Source organism: Pan paniscus, chromosome 1, assembly GCF_029289425.2.
Source record: "Pan paniscus chromosome 1, NHGRI_mPanPan1-v2.0_pri, whole genome shotgun sequence".
Classification (NCBI taxonomy): domain Eukaryota; kingdom Metazoa; phylum Chordata; class Mammalia; order Primates; family Hominidae; genus Pan; species Pan paniscus.
This window is the reverse complement of record NC_073249.2, coordinates 101167635-101190331: the sequence shown is the minus strand read 5'-3', so window position 1 is coordinate 101190331 and position 22697 is coordinate 101167635. Positions and strand designations below refer to the sequence as shown.

Genomic DNA, 22697 nt, shown 5'->3' with positions numbered 1-22697 from the left:
TGGGGATTCAACATGTTTCCCAGGTTGGTCTCAAACTCCTGGGCTCAAGTAATCTTCCCACTTAAGCCTCCCAGAGTGTGGGGATTACAGGCATGAGCCACCCCACCCGGCTATGATTCACTTTTTACTACATGGATGTGTCTGCTTGATCCAGCACCATTTATTGAAAAGACTATCCTTTTTCCTTCTGCACTGTTTGGCACTTTTTTTCATAAATCGGATGACTGCATGGTCATCCAATTTATGAAATTAGTGTGGGTCTGTTTCTGTTTGTGGACCAACCTGGGCAATATAGTGAGATCCCATCTCTACAAAAAATAAAAATAATAAATAAATGAGTAAAATTTAAAAAATAAGTGCATAGAGCAGATGGAGTCATAGGTGATAATTTATAAATGATTGTCAGTTTCTTGGCTACATACGGGTGTTGGTAATTCAGATGTGTTGGGCATTCAGGGAAAATGTATTAAGGGAATTATGTGGTGTTCACAGTGGTGTTCACAGTGATTGCTAGATGTTCATTGTGACTTGAATTAGATGTTATTTGAGCCTCACAGAGCTACAATTTTGACTCTTTATTTATTTATCTTTTTACAATTTTTACAATCTTCCTGTCAAGGCAGTAACTCTTTTATACTTCATTGTTCTTAGGTATACTTAATTACCAGGAAAACTTTATGGATCGTACCTAAATAAGCGTTAAGCCATTTAAAGGGCCGAGGTGATGTGATGTAAACAATAGTATTCTACATAATAGTTTTAGGACTACATCGAACAATTTTTTTTTTTTTCTTGAGACAGTGTCTCGCTCTGTTGACCAGGCTGGAGTGGAGAGGTATGATCATGGGTCTCTGCAGCCTTGACCTCTCAGGCTCAAGCAGTCTGCCCACCTCAGCTTCCTTAGTAGCTGGGTCTACAGGCATGCACCACTATGCCTGGCTAATTTTCTATTTTTTGTAGACAGGGTTTTCCTGTAGTGCCCAGACTGGTTTCAAACTCCTGGGCTCAAATGATCCTCCCACCTTGGCATCTCAAAGTGTTGGGATTACAGGCATAAGCCATCACCGCTGGCCATTTTAGTTTTAATAATTTTTATATTTTTCTAATTTAAAAGATTTACTAAAATCTCTTACAGCTATTATTTATGAATATAGTATTCATTGTTGTTGTTATGATTATTTTGTATGTGTTCAATCTCATTTTCAACATAAGCTCCTGGAAATTTGAGATTTTGTCTCTTATTCACCACTGTATTCTCAGTACTTGACCTTGCCTGGCATGAAACAGATATTGAATAAATATTTGTTAAATGAATGAATGAATGAACATACTAATACCATATTCAACAATCTCCCAAGTGTCACAGTTTTCACCATCTAACAAATAAAATAGCTTGTATACAGCAGAGTCACAGTCAACCTGACATAAAAGGAAATGTCAATGAAAAACCTTTGTATGTGTTGCTGCTAAGATTTTGGGGCTTTTGTTACTGTAGCATAACCTAGCGAAAGCTCAGCGAGACAGCCTGTAGAATATACGTGTACAGATAGACCAGATAGACCAGTAGATGAGATTCCAAAGAAGCATTAACTACACCCACACACTCTTAATTCCCTAACAGAAAGAATCGAATTCTTGTTCACTAAGATCTGCCTCAAGTATTACTTTGTGAAAACTTCCCTGGCTACTCAAGTATTTAGTCAGGACTCTTTATTTTTTTCCCCCCCAGGCTGGAGTTCAGTGGTGCCATCATAGCTCACTAACCTCTAATTCAAGGCTCAAGGAATCCTCCTGCCTCAGCCTTCCAAGTAGCTGAGACTACAAGGGTGTGCCACCATGCTGGGCCAATTTTTCATTTTTTATTTTCAGAGATGGGGTGTTACTATGTTGCCGAGGCTGGTGAGGACTGTTGATTACATATGACAGGAACCCAAAGAATTCTAGTTCCCCACCACCTTTCAACCTGCTCCTCCCTGGGTCTTCCCAGTCTCCGTAAACGGCAGCTCCATCCTTCAAGTTGCCGAAGCCCCAAATCTCAATATTAACCATGATTTCTCTCTTTTATCTCATAGGCAATCTGAAAGCAAATCCTGTTTAGATGCAGGCGAAGGTTCCTGGTGACCCAGGCTCTCACCTTACCGTCCCTTACCGTCCTCCTGAGGGTGTCTGGAGCTTCAGTGCTGTGTGTTCTTGGCCTCCATGCTGGGGGTGCCACCAACTCTCACTGTCCAGGGCTTCCAGTGGACTCTCCGAGGTACTGATGTAGAAACTTCCCCATTCGGTGCACCAAGAGCAACCTCACACGGTGTGGGCCGAATGAAGAGCTGCCAGATCCCACAGGTAAAAACCCTGAGGCATTGCCAGCTCGATGGAGTCAGAGAGTCCTTTTTCTATTGTGACTCAGATGTGAAGGGAAGATGCCAAGGGCCCTAAACATCGCAGGGCCTTGCCTGGCATGAAACAGATACTGAATTAATATTTGTTAAGTGAATGAACAAACATTCACAGTGTGTGCCACCCTCGACCTGCAGTGCGTTGTCAGGTGGAAGTGATTTTACTTCAGGAGAGGACAGTGTTCTCTCCAGGACTTTTCCTTAGTAGCTAGATCTGCATCCCACTCCTTGCTCTTCCCCTCTTACCCCCCATTCTCTGCCCCCATTTCCGTCTCTTGTTTCCACCCTGCCGTCCCCTTTCACCTGCTTTCTCCTCTTCAGCTTTCATGGCTCACCCCCTCCCTGTCCACCCGCATCCCCCAGGCTAAGGCCCTGCACTGTCCTGGGTGGGGAGATGTGTGTGGTTTTAGGCAGTGCCCTCTAGATGTGTCCAGGATGGGGAAACATGGCTCAGTTGCCAGTATAATGGGTTAAAAGAGAGGCCACTTTTGAAGGCCGTTCCCATCTCCCATTCCAGAATCCTGTAGGACTTAGAATTTATGGGCCACAGTGGAATTCTTGGTTCCCCAGGACCTTGTGGTGGACGCCTTCTTTCACTGAGCATTCATGGGGTGACTATTAGGTACCATGCCCTGCTCTGGGCTAGAGACCCCATAATGAGTAAATCTCAGGTCACTACCCCATGGAACCCACCACTGCAGGCATTGAGAGGGGGAGAAAGAAAGGGGCATGGCCTGTTTGTATCCTTCTCACGTGGCCGTCCACCAGGTCCTGGGGGAGTGGGAGCCAGTGCAAGGAGGGAAGTCCAGTGAGAATGACAAATGGACGATGTCAGACCCAGGGGCTGAGGCCCCCACCTGCAGCCGGGCAGCTTCTGGAGTGGACAAGGAGCAGCAGGGAAGGTTGCGGCCTGGTGTTCTGGGATCCACTGTCTCATCTCATTCTTTTGGGCACCAGAACTTATCCAAAGACAAGACTCAGTGTCTCTGGCAACAGTGGACCAGAGGAATAATGTGTTTCAGAGGAGGAAGAAGGGGTTGTACCCCATGGAAACAGTATATAGTTTTACAGTAGTGCGTCTGTCTCCAATAACTAGTTAGCGTGTTCCTGTTAATGGAAAATACTGGTGGTGTAAGTTCCCCTGGATGTTCTCATCTTCATGTAAATTTGTTCATTTCCTTCCTTCCTTCCTTCCTTCCCTACTTCTCTCCCTTCCCTACTTCTCTCCCACTCTTTTTCTCTCTCTCTTTATTCTTTCCCTCCCTCCTTCCCTTCTGCCTTCCCTCCCTTCCTTTCTTCCTCCCTTCCTCCCTCCCTCCCTGCCTTCCTCCCTCCCTCCCTTCTTTTCTTCCTCCCTCCCTTCCTCCCTCCCTGCCTTCCTTCCTCCCTCCCTTCCTTCCTCCCTTCCTCCCTCCCTCCTTCCTTCCCTCCCTCCATTCTTTCCTTTCTTCCTTTCTTCTTTTCTTTTTCTTTGTCTCTCATGCTCTCTCTTTTTCTTTCCTTTTTGTTCTACTTTTTTAAATAGACCACACTGCACTGAAATCTACATTACTTACCAAAACCTCTGGAGCTGCTTCTGTCTTGTAGGCAGGGAGCTCGTCCTGTAGCCCTTAGGTCCTCCCAGCCTTCTCCTCCTCTGATTTGTGGGTGCCACTGGGGCAGCTGCTGAGTCTCAGTGGTTCCTAGTCGTCACCAAGTTCTGCCCACCTAGATGGTTTGCACCTGTCCTTACCAGAACCCTGCACTGTCTAGATGACTGAGGCTGCTTCTGCCTAACTGATCTGCTATCTGTGTTCCGGGGGCACCCCAGGGTTAGAGGTAAATGGCACAGGCATTGAAATCTCCAACTGCTCTGACTCCAGGTTGGTGCACTTCAATGCCAAGTACTAACCACACAATAACAGGATGCCACCAAAACCTTGGTATGGGGCTGCTGCATCCTAATTAAAAAAAAGTAATAGATGTTATTTTTTAGAACAGTTCTAGGTTTACAGAAAAATGGAGTGGATAGTACAGAGAGTTCTCCTAGGTTCCCCTGTCCTCCAGCACGCAGTTTCCCCTATTAGTATGTTGTATTAGTGTGGTCCATTTGTTACAATTGATGAACCACTATTGATACATCATTATCAACTAAAGTCCATAGTTTACACTAGAGTTCATTCTTTGAGTTTCACAGATTATGGGTTTTGGCAATTATGTAATGTCCTAAATCCCCAATACAGCATCATGCAAAATAGTTTCACTGCTGAAAATTCCCTGTACTTCACCATTTCATGCCTCCTCCTCTCCTCCACCCCGGACAACCACTCATCATTTTACTACTTCTATCTTTTTGACTTTCCAAGAATGTCCTAGAGTTGGAATTACAGTATGTAGGTTTCCAGACTGGCTTCTTTCTAGCATTATGTACTTTAAGTTCCTCCACGTCTTTTCATGACTTGACAGCTTGTTTTGTAAAATCACTGAATTCATTGTATGGCTACAACACAGTTTGTTTATTCATTCACTTGGTGAAAGACGTCTTGGGTACTTCCAAGTTTTGACAATTAGGATAAAATTGCTGCAAGTACTTATGTGCAGGATTTTGAATGAACTTAAGTTTTCCAAAGTGACTGTACACTTTTGATTTCCACTAGCTATGGAGAGTTCTGGTTGTTCCTCATCTTTGACAGCATTTGGTGTGTTCACCATTTTGTGTTTTAGCCATTCTGATAGGTTTACAGTGATATCTCGTTGTTTTAATGTGCAATTCCCTCACAACAAATGATTTTGAGCATCTTTCTCATATGCTTATTTGCCATCTGTATATCTTATTAATGAGGTATTCAGATCTTTCACCTTTTTTTTTTTTTTTGCTTTGTGTTGTTTAGTTCTCAGAATTCTTCATATATTTTGGACAGCAGTTTTTCCATCAGATTATTTTGTAAATATTTTCTCCCAGTCTGTGACTTGCTTTTTCCATTCTCTTAACAGTGTCTTTCACAGAACAGAAGTTTTTAATTTTAATGAGGCTCAACTTAATTTTTTTTTCATTAGTAGATTGTGCTTTTGGTTTTGTATCTAAGAAGCCATCATTGAACCCAGGATCCCTCAGATTTTCTCCTATTTTATCTCCTAGGATTCTTATGGTTTTGCACCTTACATTTACATGTAAGATTTATTTTATAAAGGGTATAACATGCATACCTGGATTTATTTATTTTTTTGCATGTGGTTGTCCAGCTGTTCTAGCACCACTAGTTGGAAAGGCTATCTTTGCTGTTTTAAATTGTCTCCAAACCTCCATGGAAGATCAGTGGACTGTATGTAGGCCTGCTTCTGGGCTCCGTATTCTTTTCCATGCATCTATATGTGTGTGTTTTCTCTTTTCACCAACTTCACACTATTTGGGTTACTGTAGCTTAATGTAAGTCCTGAAGTTGGTAGTGCCAAACCTCAGGGAGTTTTTCTGAACTTCATCATGAGAACCTGGTTGAGATCATTGTAGTAACACTTGGAAATGTGTGAGATTCCCCCTTAGTCTGGTCTTCAAGGAGTTTTTAATGTTCTAGCCAGGCTACCCTCAGCTTCTAGTAATCTGTCAATACCATTTAAGTGCTCCTCCCACTTGCTGTCCCCAGTAGCTTCTCTTCCCTGTGAGCTGTGACTCCTTGTGTGTTAGCCTGTGTTTCTCATTTTTAAGGTGGCAGTTTTCCCTGTGACCTCAATTCTCTGATCCACCCTAGAAGGGTTGACTTTCAGTTTGTTCAGCTTTTTTCTAGCTGTGAGGACAAGTGATGACTGCCTAGCTCTTTCCATGTTGAAATAGAAACCCAGAAGTTTGTTTAAAGAATTACTTGTTATAAAAGTCCCCCATTGTTAATGTACAACTCAATGATGTAAGTTGATTTATCGAATTGTGCAGCCATCAGCAGAGTTCTACTTCAGCATATTTTGTCACTTCCCAAATTCCCTTGAACCTGTTTGTAGTCATTTCCTAATCCCTGGTTCCCATGACTGGGTCTGAATAGAATAAACATTTGGAAAGCAGATTTCATTATATTTACATTTTCCTGTGTTTGGGACTTTATATAGTGGACTATTGTGTTCGTTTTGTGACAAGTAGAGAAGAGATTGCATTCTAGGGATGGTTTTTGGGGAAACATAATAGTAGTCCTGTTTATGGCTCTCCTTGAATTGGTTCATCTGTGCCGGTGACTGGTATTTGTTACCAAACCTTGTCTGGTGAGCACAAGAAAAGGAATTTTTAAAAATCTGCTATTAAAATTGAGACGATACATTTTCACATAATAATATTTGGAGTTAAGTAGTGAACCGTCTTTATTTTATTTTATTTTATTTTTTTGGAGATGGAGTTATTTCTCTTTTCCTTGGGCTCGAATGCAACGGCGCCATCTCAGCTCACTGCAACCTCCACCTCCTGAGTTCAAGTGATTCTCCTGCCTCAGCCTCCTGAATAGCTGGGATTACAGGCGCCTGCCACCACACCTGGCTAATGTTTGTATTTTTGGTAGAGACAGGGTTTCTTCATGTTGTCCAGGTTGGTCTCTAACTCTTGACCTCAAGTGATCCACCTGCCTTGGCCTCTCAAAGTGCTAGGATTACAGACATGAGCCACGGCCTGACCTGAACTGTGGGGAAAAGAAAGAGAGATCAGATTGTTACTGTGTCTGTGTAGGAAGAAGTAGACATAAGAGACTCCATTTTGTTCTGTACTAAGAAAAATTCTTTTGCCTTGAGACGCTGTTAATCTGTAACCCTACCCCCAACCCTGTGCTCCCTAAGACATGGGCTGTGTCAACTCAGGGTTAAATGGATTAAGGGCTGTTCAGGGTGTGCTTTGTTAAACAAATGCTTGAAGGCAGCATGCTTGTTAAGAGTCATCACCACTCCCTAATCTCAAGTACCCAGAGGCACACTACACTGCGGAAGACTGCAGGGACCTCTGCCTAGGAAAGCCAGGTATTGTCCAAGGTTTCTCCCCATGTGATAGTCTGAAATACAGCCTTGTGGGAAGGGAAAGACCTGACTGTCCCCCAGCCCGACACCTGTAAAGGGTCTGTGCTGAGGAGGATTAGTAAAAGAGGAAGGAAGGCCTCTTTGCAGTTGAGATAAGAGGAAGGCATCTGTCTCCTGCTCGTCCCTGGGCAATGGAATGTCCAATTGTATATTCCATCTACTGAGATAGGAGAAAACCGCCTTAGGACTGGAGGTGGGACATGCTGGCAGCAATACTGCTCTTTAAGGCATTGAGATGTTTATGTATATGCACATCAAAAGCACAGCACTTTTTTCTTTACCTTGTTTATGATGCAGAGACATTTGTTCACGTGTTTACCTGCTGATCTTCTCTCCACTATTATCCTATTGTCCTGCCACATCCCCCTCTCCAGAAATGCCCGATAATGATCAATAAATACTAAGGGGACTCAGAGGCCAGTGCCGGCATGGGTCCTCCGTATGCTGAACGCCGGTCCCCTGGGCCCATTTTTCTTTCTCTGTACTTTGTCTCTGTGTCTCTTTCTTTTCCAAGTCTCTCCTTCCACCTAACGAGAAATGCCCACAGGCGTGGAGGGGCAACCCATCCCTTCACTGAACCATTTTTATTCTTTCAGAAATGTGATTGATAACAGTAAAGCCACACTCCTCAAGTGCCTGAAATACCCCTCATTGTCTTCTTCAGGTGGCAAGGGCTCTGGAACAGCCACATAAAGGTGAGGGCAATATTTTTACTGTAGTTCTTTCATTGATTGGTTGATTGATTTTTTTCTCTTAGAGGGTTAGCATACATTTATCTGAAATTGAAATTCAAGAGGAGAGACAGGCACCTGTACTAGTTTTCTCTTGCTGCCTTTTATCACATTACCACAAACCAGTGGTTTGAAACCACAGAAGTCTGGAATGAAGTGGCCGGGTTCTCTGATCAGCTAAGGAAATATTTCTTAGACTAAATACTGTAGCACTCACCACAATAAGAAATCAAGCGAATTGCACTTCATTTTTTAAAAGTTCTCATTCAAAAAACTATGTCTTGAAGAAAACATAGGTACAAATCTTTGTGACTTTGGATTAGAAATTTTTTAAGTAGGCACAAACAACCCCAAAATAGATAGATAAATGGACTTCACTAAAATAAAAAACGTATATGCTTCAAAGGATAATGTCAAGGAAGTGAAAAGATAATCCACATAATGGGAGAACTATTTCCAAATTATATATTTGACATGGGTCTAGTACCTAGAATATATAAGGAATTCATATAACTGAGCAATAAACGACAAACAACCAAATTTAACAATGGGAAAAAATCTGTGAGTAGAGGTTTCTCTAAAGCAAACACACAAATGGCCAAGAAGCACATGCAAAGATGTTCGATGTTTTTCATCATTAGGAAAATGTAAATTTAAATCAAAATGAGATACCACTTCACACCCACTAGTATGACTTAAGAAAAAATAAAGACAACACATGTTTGGAAAGTTATGGAGAATATGGAATTCTCATATATTACTAGCGGGAATGTAAAATGGCATAGCCATTGAAGTTGGTAAACAGTGTGTAAGTTCCTCAAAAAGTTAAACATAAAAGAAAGTTAAACATAAAGTGACATGATGCAGCAATTGCACTTCTAGGTTTATAACCAAGAAAATGAAAAACAGAAGTTCACTCAAAAACATGTACAAAGCTGTTCATAGCAGCATTATTCATAATGGTTAAAAAGTGCAAACATCTTAAACCACCGTCAGTTGATGAATAAACAAAATGTGGTATAATCATATGGTGGAATATTATTTGGCCATAAAAATGTTGAAGTATTGATGCAGGCTAAAAAGGATGAAACTTGAGAACAAAATGCTGAGAAGCAGATGCAAAATGCCACACTTCGTTATCCCATATAGAGGAAGTGCCCAGAACAAGTACATCTATATATAGAGAAAGTAGATTAGTGGTTGTCAGAGACTGCAAGAAGCGGGGAATTGGAGAGTGACTGCCCATAGGTACAGGCATGCTTTTTGGCATTATGAAAATATTCTGGAATTAGGTAGTGGTGATGGTCGCAGAACTTTTGGAATATGGTAAAAGACACTGAAATATATGCTTAAAAATAGTGATTTTTGTGATATATGAATTATACTATAGAAATAATAATAACAGTAATAAAGCAAGGTGTCTTTCCACATCTCCATGCCTTGTATTTTCATTAAAAAAAAAAAAAAAAAAAAAAGCATTTCAGGGCCAGGCTCAGTGGTTTACTCCTGTAATCCCAGCACTTTTGGAGGCCTAGGTGGGAGGATCGCTTGAGGCCAGAAGTTCAAAACCAGCCTGAGCAACATAGCAAGACCTTGTCTCCATGAAAAATAAAAAATTAGCCAGAAATGGTGATGTGTGCCTAGAGTTCCAACTACTTGGAAAGCTGAGGCAGGAGGATCGCTTGAGCCTAGGAGTTCAAGGTTGCAGTGATCTATAATCACCACTGCACTCCAGCCTGGGTGACAGAACAAGACCCTGTCTCAAAAAAAAAAAAAAAAGGCATCTCACTTTAATAGTAAGTGGCCAGAATATGATGCTGGCAGCATGTTGTGAGGAAATGTATTAGATGAAAGAAGTTAAATTCCAGTTCTCCTTTTTTCAGAAATGAGGTATAGGGGAGAGAAACACGTACTTGGAAAGAATTGACCCAGCTGAATTGGAAAATGTGGGAAGGGGATGGGGAAGAGGCTGCTCCACCTGAGATCTGGCTCCAGGACTTACAGCAAGGGGAACTTGGGCAAGTTACAGACTCTCTATGCCTCAGTTTCTTTATCAGCAAAACAGAATCATCCCATAAACTATAAGGTCGATGGTATCAGCGGGTCCCCAAACTGACTGCACATCTGAGTCATGTTAACAAACACATTTCAGGCCCCACCTGAGCCCTCTGAATCAGAATCCCTGTAAGGAGGACGATGAACTTGAATTTGCACTGACTTTCCCAGCTGTTTCTTACTCTGATCAACTTGGGGGTAGGACCCATTGAGCTGCAGCACATCATTCTAAAGCCAAAACACAACAGCAGGACAAGAATATTTTCAAGGCAGTCTCTAAAGCAGAGGAGAAACTGTTGAGGGAACCTAGAAGTAAAGGAGATCTGGCTTGCTGAGCTCCATTTGAACTTTGAGTACAACAGAGACATGAGCCCTTCGGGACACATGCCTGAGGTAGTGACAGTCCAACTTTGGAAGAGTGGAAGCCCTAGTTTCAAATTCAAGCATGCTTTGAGTAGAAATTAAGTTTACCTCTTTTTGCACAGCAACATGGCCAATCTTTCCTAAGCTGCTCAGCTTACAAGAAAAGGAATCATACTGCTAAGAATTCAAACTTCAGCAGTCATAGGTAAGCAAGGAAGTCTTATAAACCTATTCTAGCCACCTAACCAGAAACCCGAAATTTAGCAGGTTCTTTCAGTTTCAGGACAGTTGTGTTCACTAGATCAGAGGCATTGAGACATGAAGAACAGACCCTTAAAAAGGGAAAGTGTTCCCTTCAGTTTGAGGACATCACTGGAACATTAGGGAAGTGGGAACACAGCTGCTCACTCTACAGTGTGGGTTGCCTTTGTGTCTGGAATGTGTCTGACGTCCTGATCCCTGTGCACATTTCAGGGAGCCTTGGGAGGACCCCGAATCACTGATGGAATTGGGCAGTGCATGGAGATGGCTCAGCAGGACGAGGGTAAATGCAGGGGCAAGTCCAGGTCATACTGAGAGACAATGAGTGGCGCTGATGGGGACAAAGATAAAATCAAAAGTTTGTGCTTCATCTTCAAAAACTCAAGCTGATAACAAACTTGGCCTGATGAGAAATAATAAGTATTTTTCTATTTACATGAGAATTTAATCTCAAAACAGAAATCAGAAAAATATGAAGTCCAGGGCATAAAACCTAAACTATTGCTCATATTTATTCTTTCTAAATAGAGCAAAGTGTAAAATCTTCTCCATAAGACATACATTTTGGTTATAAAAAGGCAAAAGTCTTAGAATCATTGGTATTCCATAGAAGAGTGAATTAAACACAGCCAAGGGAAGACCCACGTCTCATACTTCTCTTGTATATTCCAAAGTTCCAGGGAAATTCCAGGTGATAGAGGTTATTTCCCATACTGTTAAAGCAAGGTTTCAGACACTTCTGAATTTTGGTCCCAGTACTCTAGAAGGGCACACCTCTGTCCTGGAAAATAATACAGGAATGAATACTCTTCCCGTGACCCATTCTGGTCATTCTTCCAGCATCACAAAAACCAAAAAATGGAAATATGGCCAAATACGTGATTAGCTGTCCCTCATCTTCAGGTTTCTTATCTGTTACTTATAGATAATAGCATTACCTTAAGGATTATGATGAAGATACAATGTCCAAATATAAACACAGTTTTGAGCAAAATGACTTGTACGAATTGGTCAATGAATAATTACTAAATATGTGAATATTTACTGGATTGTGCGGATCCTATGGATAATTACTGAATAATTATTGTGATTGCTTTTATTGGCAGTGCTGAAAACTCATCCCTTTGTGACCTCAAGTAACCCATGACACTTTGTGAACCTGCAGTTTTTTCATTTAGAAACTCGACAGATTTTCATTCTGACACAGAATGTCACGTCTCCCAGACCCTAGAAAATACATTGACTTAAAGCCTTTGATACATCTCAAAGCAGTATCCTTACAGTGTCACTGGAAGATGGTGCGGGCTGCAGAGAGGGATGCTTTCAAATGGGATTAACCAGTCCTCCTTCCTTCACTTCCACATGAATGCTGGGCAGCCCAGGGTCAACCCACTGCACCCTCAACTCAGGCAAGTCCAGCAGCCAATCTTAGGAGACCTGGGCTACAGAACAGTCTCTCAAGTTCCAGGCTCACAAAACCTAGGTGGGGATGAAAGCTGAGAAAGCGAAGAGGTGGTTCAGGGGATCACTCTTTCCTACTTGTTCCTCTCACCTCAAACTCACCTTCTACTGCGCAGCAACACTGAGGATCGCCAACCAACCGTGACCATAACCTTGATCTTGCCATGTTCTGTTAGTGGAATGCAACCCAAAATCAATGGTGTTAGGTCATCTCAACAAAATATATATCAAACCATATTCCATAAGAACTGCTCGTGGCCCTGTTCTTTTCAGTACATGGGAAAACAAAATGGAAACAACAAAATAGCATCAGGTTTACAAAACTTCGCAAGATAGATGGTCACACATGTTTTCAGGAGACCTCTATATAAATGACTTTGATCACTTGATACCTTGAAAAGAGGTCTTGTGGCACTAGAATGACATCTATAAGTGACAAGTATAAAATGTAGTGCTCAGTGACATTAAAAAACAAATCAACCCACATAGAGGAAGAGCTTTGGACGTAGGGATGTCAAACTGGTCTAGAATGTAATGAAAACCCAAGAAGGTGCCCCGGTAAGAAAGAAGAAATCAGTCTAACAATGGGATGCAGCAGCAAGGATACTGAGACAGGAAAGAAAACATTTTTAAAAAATGAATTATTCATTCACTTTCTAGTGGATACAGAAAAAACCGCAGAAGACCCGGAGGATATCAGGGCAGGCTAAAAGTTTGATATCTTACACCTGTGGAAAAGCCTTCAGCTCTGTTTTAACTGAGAGCAGGTGGGGTGACTTCATGACTACCATTAAGAAAATATAACCTGTTGGGAAACTGTTTCTGCCTTGATGATGTTGTACAGACAAGAGATAAACAGTGAGGAATATGCTTAGATGTATTGGGAAAGACACGGGTCTGTGGCATTGTCACAAGGGTACACGAATACTGAGAGTGAATGCTGAAGGAATGATCCCCATTGGTGGTGACCCTCAGGTGAGACTAGGGTGCCTGTGTTTCAGCAAAGCCTGGGCAATTGGAATGCAGAGCTCCTAAGATTCCATGACACCCCCACCTTCTAATTCTGTTATGGCAACTGCAGACGGTTACCTGGCATGCTGGCCACATTCTACCTCACTCTTATCAGAGTCTGAGCTACTGGCAGTGCTTTCAGCTCTGAGTTCAGGCACCTCGAACCTTGTTTTTGTGGTGAAGGATCCTAAAGTGCTGTGGGGAGCGATCACACTTTTCACAACAGTAAGTTAAGAATTTCAGTTACTGACATCCCTCAGTCCTGATTAAACCTATTTGATTTCACCAGTTTTTAACCCATCATGTGTTTGCCTTTCTTCTCCCCAGTCCCTGGCCCCACCTCTTCTGCCACAAACGTCAGCATGGTGGTATCAGCCGGCCCTTTGTCCAGCGAGAAGGCAGAGATGAACATTCTAGAAATCAATGAGAAATTGCGCCCCCAGCTGGCAGAGAAGAAACAGCAGTTCAGAAGCCTCCAAGAGAAATGTTTTGTAACTCAACTGGCCGGCTTCCTGGCCAATGGACAGAAGAAATACAGTAAGATCTATAGGCTCACCATCACGAAAGTGATGAATGATGTCCTGTCTTCTCTCTGAGACACTAAATGCTCTCTCCATCAAAAATAATTTCATCCTTCCTGTACTTCTAGGAAAACAGAAATGGGTATTTTAACATTTTGTTAAAGTTGGAAGACAGAGGTACCAAAGTATTTAGCAACTTTCCATGTTTGCAATCAGGTGGGGGTGGGACTAGAGTTAAACTGCCATTTATTGATTTCTGACACAGGCACAGAATGACCTGTTTTCTCCAAGAGGCTCAATCGTGTTTTCAAGAATCCTCTCTGTACCATATAAGATCCTGCAGACAAATAACATCTAGTCTGTTGTTCTAAATGTCTGAGACTAGTGAACTTTTATTCAGTTCAAGTTTCTGTTGAGGCCCAACAGGCAAAGCTCTGTTCTCGTGACTCTGAGGGAAACTTGGTGATAGTAGCCAGTACCTGCTCTGAGGGGCTTCAAGAGGAGTCTACTCCTAATAGAACCTGTGCTGTCTATAAGTGACAGCATCAAGAGCAGGGAGTAGGGGCCGTGCATGGTGGCTCACTCCTGTAATCCCAGCACTTTGGGAGGCTGAGGCGGGCAGATCATGAGGTCAGGAGTTTGAGACCAGCCTGGGCAACATGGAGAACCCCCATCTCCACTAAAAATACAAAAAGTAGATGGGCGTGGTGGCAGGTGACTGTAATCACCCCTGCTCAGGAGGCTGAGGCAGGAGAATCCTTTGAACCCAGGAGGCTGAGGTTGCAGTGAGCCAAGATTTTGCCATTGCACTCCAGCCTTGGCGACAGGGCAAGACTGGTAAAAATAATAATAATAATAATAATAATAATGATAAACAAAAATAAGAATAAAAGCAGAGAGTAGCTTGGTGAGAGTGAAGTCCTGCTTCCTGGGGCACAGAGTCTTGTTGCTAAAGAGGAAGAAAGATTGCACTCGAGAATGTGTGGAGATAGCAGTGCAGCGTACAGAGCAGGGACCGTGGGCCTGTCTCCTGGGCTCCATCCAAGTTGCTTGTCTTATCTGTCCCTCAGTTACCTCACCTGTTCAGAGGGTACTACAATAATACCTACCTCTGTAAATTGCTGCAGTGAATTATATGAGCAATTTCTTGTCAATCTCCTGGAACATTTATTGGCACAGAGTAAACACTATCTATTAGTTCTTCATTCTGCTGTTTCTAAATTAACACAAACTTTATTAGCATTTGGGCATATTTCCTTCATGGCCTTATGGTGTTATGTGTCACTCTTTAAGCTTCAGATATGATTCTTAAAATCATAACTAAAGATATGATTTAAAAATCAAAGATTTTAAAAATCTTTCGCATACTTGTCCTTGAAATTCCCAGTAAAAGGGAAACCATCAGTCCCATAGTCCTAGGGGCCTTCCCGACTGTACAAGAAATCACTACTTCATGCCCCGGTGCAGTGTTTTAGAGGAGAGGCTGCAAGGCTTGGGAAAGTGGCCCCGCATTCAGAGTCAGACCTCAGGGACTGTGAATTCTGACTCCACTTCGTTGTGGTTGAATCATCTTGTCAACTTCCTTGATGTGCCCTTGAGGTTCTCTTTCTTCATCTCTAAATTTTGGAGGATCAGATGCCAGAAAGTCAGGAGACTGAAGAGTAAAGATGTGGAAATCCCTGTCTAGACCCTGGTACTGGGGAGAGTTTTGTCCTTGGGATGGACCTGGCTCCTGCCCTGTAGGCAATGACCACAGCAGCATGTCCAGCCTTCCACTGAGGCAGGCGTGTCTGTCTTTTCTCAGAATATGAAGAGTGCGAAGACCTCATAAAATCTATGCTGAGGAATGAGCGACGACAGTTCAAGGAGGAGAAGCTTGCGGAGCAGCTCAAGCAAGCTGAGGAGCTCAGGTGAGGGGACCCCATGGGGGCAGGCAGGGGGATAGGTGTGTAAATCTCTGAAGTACAACAGCTCGGTGGGGGGAAGTAAGAACGAAGCTGGGCCAGGGGAAGGGCAGGAATTGCCATGGCAGGCTCGCAACACACAAGTATTTATCAAGCAGAGAAGAAGTATAATAAAAATGTATGGGTTGCAGTTGTTTCTCAGAGCCTTGTTTTCTCTTTTTCAAACAAGTAATTGTTGATGTGAAATTTACATAACACAAAATTAACCAAAGGAGTGTGAACCACACAGCAGCATTCAGTATACTCAAAATAGTGTGCCATCACCACCCCACTTACCCTTAGTGAGAATCACCTCCTGACTGACTGCGGCTTCTCATTCTTTCACTCAATCAATGTTGCCTTCTCGACCCCATCATTCTTTTCTTCTTTCGTCTTTTCGATTCGCCCCATCTGCATCTGGCCTCATTTCTGTACATGGCTTTGTATCTAGTGGCCGCAAGATGCACTGTGTGTATTTTCACATGGAAATGTCCATGGCCAGAGTGAGGAACTGAAAGGATGTCTTTTTGAAACGGAATTAGGAAGACACCTACTTTTGTTTACAGAGGGGAAAGATGAATGGAACATCATCGAGGATCTTGCAGGAGCCCTCTCTGATACAGAGGAAGCCTGTAAACCATTTTCTATTCTTTCTCTTGGCCACAGACATTCCTTTCAACATGTGCTGACCTTCTGCTTGAAGGTCTCCTTGAGGACATTGTCTCAGAAGTCTCTGTTGCAACATTTGAATGGATCACTCAACCCTTTCTACTCTTAAATTTTCTCTACCGTCTGACCTTAGGCAATATAAAGTCCTGGTTCACTCTCAGGAACGAGAGCTGACCCAGTTAAAGGAGAAGTTACGGGAAGGGAGAGATGCCTCCCGCTCATTGCATGAGCATCTCCAGGCCCTCCTCACTCCGGATGAGCCGGATAAGTCCCAGGGGCAGGACCTCCAAGAACAGCTGGCTGAGGGGTGTAGACTGGCACAGCAACTTGTCCAAAAGCTCAGCCCAGGTAAGGTGGCCATAGGCCCTGATGACCCAAAACCCCAGGCTTATGAGAGGCTCCAGACCTCCATACTTTCACAATGACAGTTGTATCAATGGTGTTTTTTTCCACTAAGCTTATGTGGCCATGACATGACCAGGACTTCTTGGGTAAGAACGGAGATGGGAAACCTATGGGTTTGGAGGTCACAGTATTGCGAGTGTCCCTCCTCCCTTGATGGAAGGTGGTCTTTGGAGCAAGAGGCAGCATCTGTCTAGTTTTAAAGGACAGGAAGAAGGCTGCGATGGGAGCAGGCTTATTAGAGTGAAAAGAGCTCTGGGCTAAGAAAGAAGGTTCCCAGGCTGTCTTTTTGGCAATGTTCTTAGTAACTGTCAGAGAGTGAATGACTTGTCCTTCCTGAGTTTCTCTCTCTCCGTGGCAAATTGTCTCTTGCAAGGGTCTGAAACATTCAAATGTGGGAACACTTACTACTGCTTTCCAAAATGAGATGAAGCCCCTCGCCGTGTGATGTTGGAGAAGGCACTTTATGTGGGGGCGTTTTGTGGTAGGAAGTGCTTCAGACTGGATCACTCCCCATGGATAGAATGTCCCTGAATAACACAGCAGAAGCCACTTGGAGGCTTGAAATCTTCTGTGCATAGAGGACTGTGGGACAAGTTTGTCTGCTTCTAAGAGAAAGAATTAGGTTTGAAATGCAAACTGTGACAGGACACCAAGCCTGTGCCTGGGAATCAGATCTGGCAGGATTGGGGAGACAGCTGCCAACATCCAGAGAGAGGCTGCACAAGCCTCCAGTGATATGGGAAGCAAAAGGTCTTTTCAATATTTGGCCACATCTTGATGGTGGCCCTCCACATCAGAAATGCATTGCCTGATGGATCAGGAAACCATGCCAGGGCATTCTGTTAAAGATGAAACATGAGAGTTTTCAGTTGAATGGTGACCCATGCCTAGATATTCATGTCTCTGTTGAACATTGGGCTGAGTGTGCTTGCAGACTGTGAAGTGGGAAATATGTGAATGAACACTTCTGTATTTACAGAAAATGACAACGATGACGATGAAGATGTTCAAGTTGAGGTGGCTGAGAAAGTGCAGAAATCGTCTGCCCCCAGGTAACACTGAATACTCAGGAACAATTAATGGATGGTAACATATGAGGAATATCTAGGAGGCACACCCTCTCTGGCATCTATGATGGGCCAAAAACCCGCATTCGCTTGGCCACAGTATGTGAAATATAACCCAGCTTAGACACAGGGTGTGGCAGCTGTCGTGTTTCTCTATGTGTGCCGAGTGTCATGTCTGCACCGTACAGGGATAGCTGAGTCTTCATCCTCCTCAGCTCCTATCTGTCCAGTGCAATGAACAGCAGCTGCTCTCTTCCTCTCTGGTTCCCATGGCAGCCATGCTCTGTTGCAGAGAGAACAGGATTGCATGTTCCCTCTTAATGGGAACCTCCATTTTGCTTTCTGGGACCACTCTCTTAATGCCGCCTGTCAAAACCAGCTAGGACTCCCTGGGGTCCAATCCGTCTGTGTTTAATCTTCTGTCATCTCTGTCCCACCTGGCTCATCAGGGAGATGCAGAAGGCTGAAGAAAAGGAAGTCCCTGAGGACTCACTGGAGGAATGTGCCATCACTTGTTCAAATAGCCATGGCCCTTATGACTCCAACTAGCCACATAGGAAAACCAAAATCACATTTGAGGAAGACAAAGTCGACTCAACTCTCATTGGCTCATCCTCTCATGTTGAATGGGAGGATGCTGTACACATTATTCCAGGTAGCCTCTGTTTTCCTTGTGTCTCATACCTCTCTCTAGGCTGAGGAAGATAAACTCTGAAGACAGGCTCTATAAACACAAATTCATTTGAATAAAAACTATGATGGGTTTCTAAACAGATATCAGGGAGTTTTTTTGTCCTTCTCAGCTAATGTCATGCCTTTGTCTGCCAGTCCCCAGTATCAAGTTACTCAACCCCAGGCAAGTGTGACAATCTCATAGTCACCTGAGTGCAGGAGGTGCACAGGCAGTATCTGTCAGGCCTCCTAGCTTCGATTCAGTATCTCTTGTCATCTGTGATTAAGTCATCTGTCCCTGAACAATGTCCATGGAGTTTCTATGCCTGTTTAAGGAAGCTGGCAGCCTTGCCTTTGTATTTGGAAATATTGTTCCCCAGGCTTCACTGCTCTCAGCTTTCATCTGGATCTCCTTTAAGTCAGCTTGCTTAGCTGCACAGTCACCCTGAAATCAGGACGGAAACTTTTCTTCTTTACTTTGCTGATATATTTCCATAAAGCAAGGCTGGACCCTGATTTTCCACCCTGTCAATGCAATGGCTGATCCAATGTTTCTTTGTAGCATCGTGGATTTTTTTTTTTTTTTTTTTTTGCGATGGAGTCTTGCTCTGTCACCCAGGCTGGAGTGCAGTGGCACCATCTTGGCTTGGTGCAACCGCTGCCTCCCAGATTCAAGTGATTCTCCTGCCTCAGCCTCCTGAGTTGCTGGGACCACAGGTGCACAGCATCACATCTGGCTAATTTTTGTATTTTTAGTAGAGACAGGGTTTCCCCATATTGGCCAGGGTAGTCCTGAACTCATGACCTCAAATGATTCACCTGTCTTGGCCTCCCAAATCACAGATTCTGTTTAAAGCAAGAGTTGTTCAAATTTATCTATCAGTCGTGTTTCATGTATAGATGCCTCTAAACATTTAATGTCCATGTTACCTGGTGATATAAGTCCGTATTGCAGCAACACTCTTAGAAAATTGTTTGACCAATTTTTGGAGATTTTTTTGGGGAAAAAATTTTGTTTAACTTTGACTCAGGCAGGGAATATGGCATTATGGTCTACACGTAGAGGGAGATTTTGGCCTGTGGGTCTGGAAAGCAGGGTCATCTAATTCTCACCAAAGTTAATCTAGGACACCCTAGAATATTCCTGTCAGAATCCTTATTCTTGGACTGAGAATAGTTATGTCCTTGTGCTATGACTGGACAGTGATTTGGTCATATGTGAAGTATGAATTGCTTAATGTGACCTGCTTCTCTGAATTTATTTACAGAAAATGAAAGTGATGATGAGGAAGAGGAAGAAAAAGGGCCAGTGTCTCCCAGGTAATGTTGTGGAATTGTTGGCTGTTAATTCAGTAGTGACATCTGGAGATTGTAGATTTAGGGAAAATGAGGAAGTGATGAATAGAACTGTTTCTTCCATTCACCCAGCTACAAATTGTGCTGATTTACAATGTTGTATTTTATTTGTGGCACTTGTATTGGTTTTAATTTCATAGTCCTCTCAAGATAGGAACTTGCCATCAGATGAGCCAGGTGAACTAGCCAAACAGGGTTTTCTTGCTGATCTTTTCAAAAAACCAGCCCTGGATTCATTGATTTTTTGAAGGTTTTTTTGTGTCTCTATCTCCTTTAGTTCTGCTCTGATCTTAGTTACTTCTTGTCTTCTGCTAGCTTTTGAATTTGTTTGCTTTGCTTCTCTAGTTATTTTAATTGTGATGTTAGGGTGTCAATTTTAGATCTTTTCTGCTTTCTCTTGTGGGCATTTAGTGCTATAATTTTCCCTCTACACATTGCTTTAAATGTGTCCCAGAGATTCTGGTATGTTGTGTCTTTGTTCTCATTGGTTTCAAAGAACATCTTTATCTCTGCCTTCATTTTGTTATTTTCCCAGTAGTCATTCAGGAGCAGGTTGTTCAGTTTCCATGTAGTTGTGTGGTTTTGAGTGAGTTTCTTAATCCTGAGTTCTAATTTGATTGCACTGTGGTCTGACAGTTTGTTGTGATTTCCATTCTTCTACATTTGCTGACGAGTGCTTTACCTCCAACTATGTGGTCAATTTTGGAATAAGTGTGATGTGCTGAGAAGAATGTATATTCTGTTGATTTGGGGTGGAGAGTTCTGTAGATGTCTTTTAGGTCTGCTTGGTGGAGAGCTGAGTTCAAGTCCTGGATATCCTTGTTAAGCTTCTGTCTCATTGATCTGTCTAATATTGACAGTGGGGTGTTAAAGTCTCCCATGATGATTGTGTGGAGTCTAAATCTCTTTGTAGGTCTCTCAGGACTTGCTTTATGAATCTGGGTGCTCCTGTATAGGGTGCATATATATTTAGGATAGTTAACTCTTCTTGTTGAATTGATCCCTTTACCATTATGTAGTGGCCTTCTTTGTCTCTTTTGATCTTTGTTGTTTTAAAGTCTGTTTTATCAGAGACTAGGATTGCAACCCCTGCCTTTTTTTGTTTTCCATTTTCTTGGTAGATCTTCCTCCATCCCTTTATTTTGAGCCTATGTGGGTCTCTGCATGTGAGATGGGTTTCCTGAGTACAGCACACTGATGGGTCTTGACTCTTTATCCAATTTGCCATTCTGTGTTTTTTTAACTGGGGCATTTAGCCCATTTACATTTAAGGTTAATATTGTTATGTGTGAATTTGATCCTGTCGTTATGATGTTAGCTGGTTATTTCGCCCGTTAGTTGATGCAGTTTCTTCCTAGCGTCAATGGTCTTTACAGTTTGGCATGTTTTTGCAGTGGCTGGTACCGGTTGTTCCTTTCCATGTTTAGTGCTTCCTTTAGGAGCTCTTGTAAGGCAGGCCTGGTGGTGACAAAATCTCTCAGCATTTGCTTCTCTGTAAAAGATTTATTTCTCCTTCACTTACGAAGCTTTGTTTGGCTGGATATGAAATTCTGGGTTGAAAATTCTTTTCTTTAAGAATGTTGAAGATGCTGGAGAGGATGTGGAGAAATAGGAACACTTTTACACTGTTGGTGGGACTGTAAACTAGTTCAACGATTGTGGAAGGCAGTGTGGCAATTCCTCAGGGATCTAGAAGTAGAAATACCATTTGACCCAGCCATCCCATTACTGGGTGTATACCCAAAGGATTATAAATCATGCTGCTGTAAAGACACATGCACACATATGTTTATTGAGGCACTATTCACAATAGCAAAGACTTGGAACCAAGCCAAATATCCAGCAATGATAGACTGGATTAAGAAAATGTGGCACATATACACCATGGAATACTATGCAGCTATAAAAAATGATGAGTTCATGTCCTTTGTAGGGGCATGGATGAAGCTGGAAACCATCATTCTCAGCAAACTATTGCAAGGACAAAAAACCAAATACCACATGTTCTTACTCACAGGTGGGAATTGAACAATGAGAACACATGGACACAGGAAGGGGAACATCACACACTGGGGCCTGTTGTAGGGTGCGGGGAGGAAGGAGGGGTAGCATTAGGAGATATACCTAATGTTAAATGATGAGTTAATGGGTGAAGCACACCAATGTGGACATGTATACATATGTAACTAACCTGCACATTGTGCACATGTACCCTAAGACTTAAAGTATTAAAATATATATATATGTATATACATACACACAAAAAATAATAAAAGAAAACTATACATATGGAAAAAAAAAATGTTGAATATTGCTCCCACTCTCTTCTGGCTTGTAGGGTTTGTGCCAAGAGATCTGCTGCTAGTCTGATGGGCTTCCCTTTGTGGGTAATCCGACCTTTCTCTCTGGCTGCCCTTAGCATTTTTTCCTTCATTTCAACCTTGGTGAATCTGACAATTACGTGTTTTGGGGTTGCTCTTCTCGAGGAGTATCTTTATGGTGTTCTCTGTGTTTCCTGAATTTGAATGTTGGCCTTCCTTGCTAGGTTGGGGAAGTCCTCCTGGATAATATCCTGAAGAATGTTTCCCAGCTTGGTTCCATTCTCCCCGTCACTTTCAGTACACCAATCAAACGTAGATTTGGTCTTTCCACATAGTCCCATATTTATTGGAGGCTTGTTCATTTCTTTTTACTCTTTTTTCTCTAAACTTCTCTTCTCGCTTCATTTCACTAATTTGATCTTGAATCACTGATACCGTTTCTTGCACTT

The 22697-nt window shown here is 42.6% G+C and overlaps 1 pseudogene; it reads left to right on the top strand.

Moving 5' to 3' along the window:
• The window catches only part of LOC117978246 (neuroblastoma breakpoint family member 15-like), a 512107-nt pseudogene that overhangs the window by 479976 nt on the left and 9434 nt on the right, over window positions 1-22697 (top strand).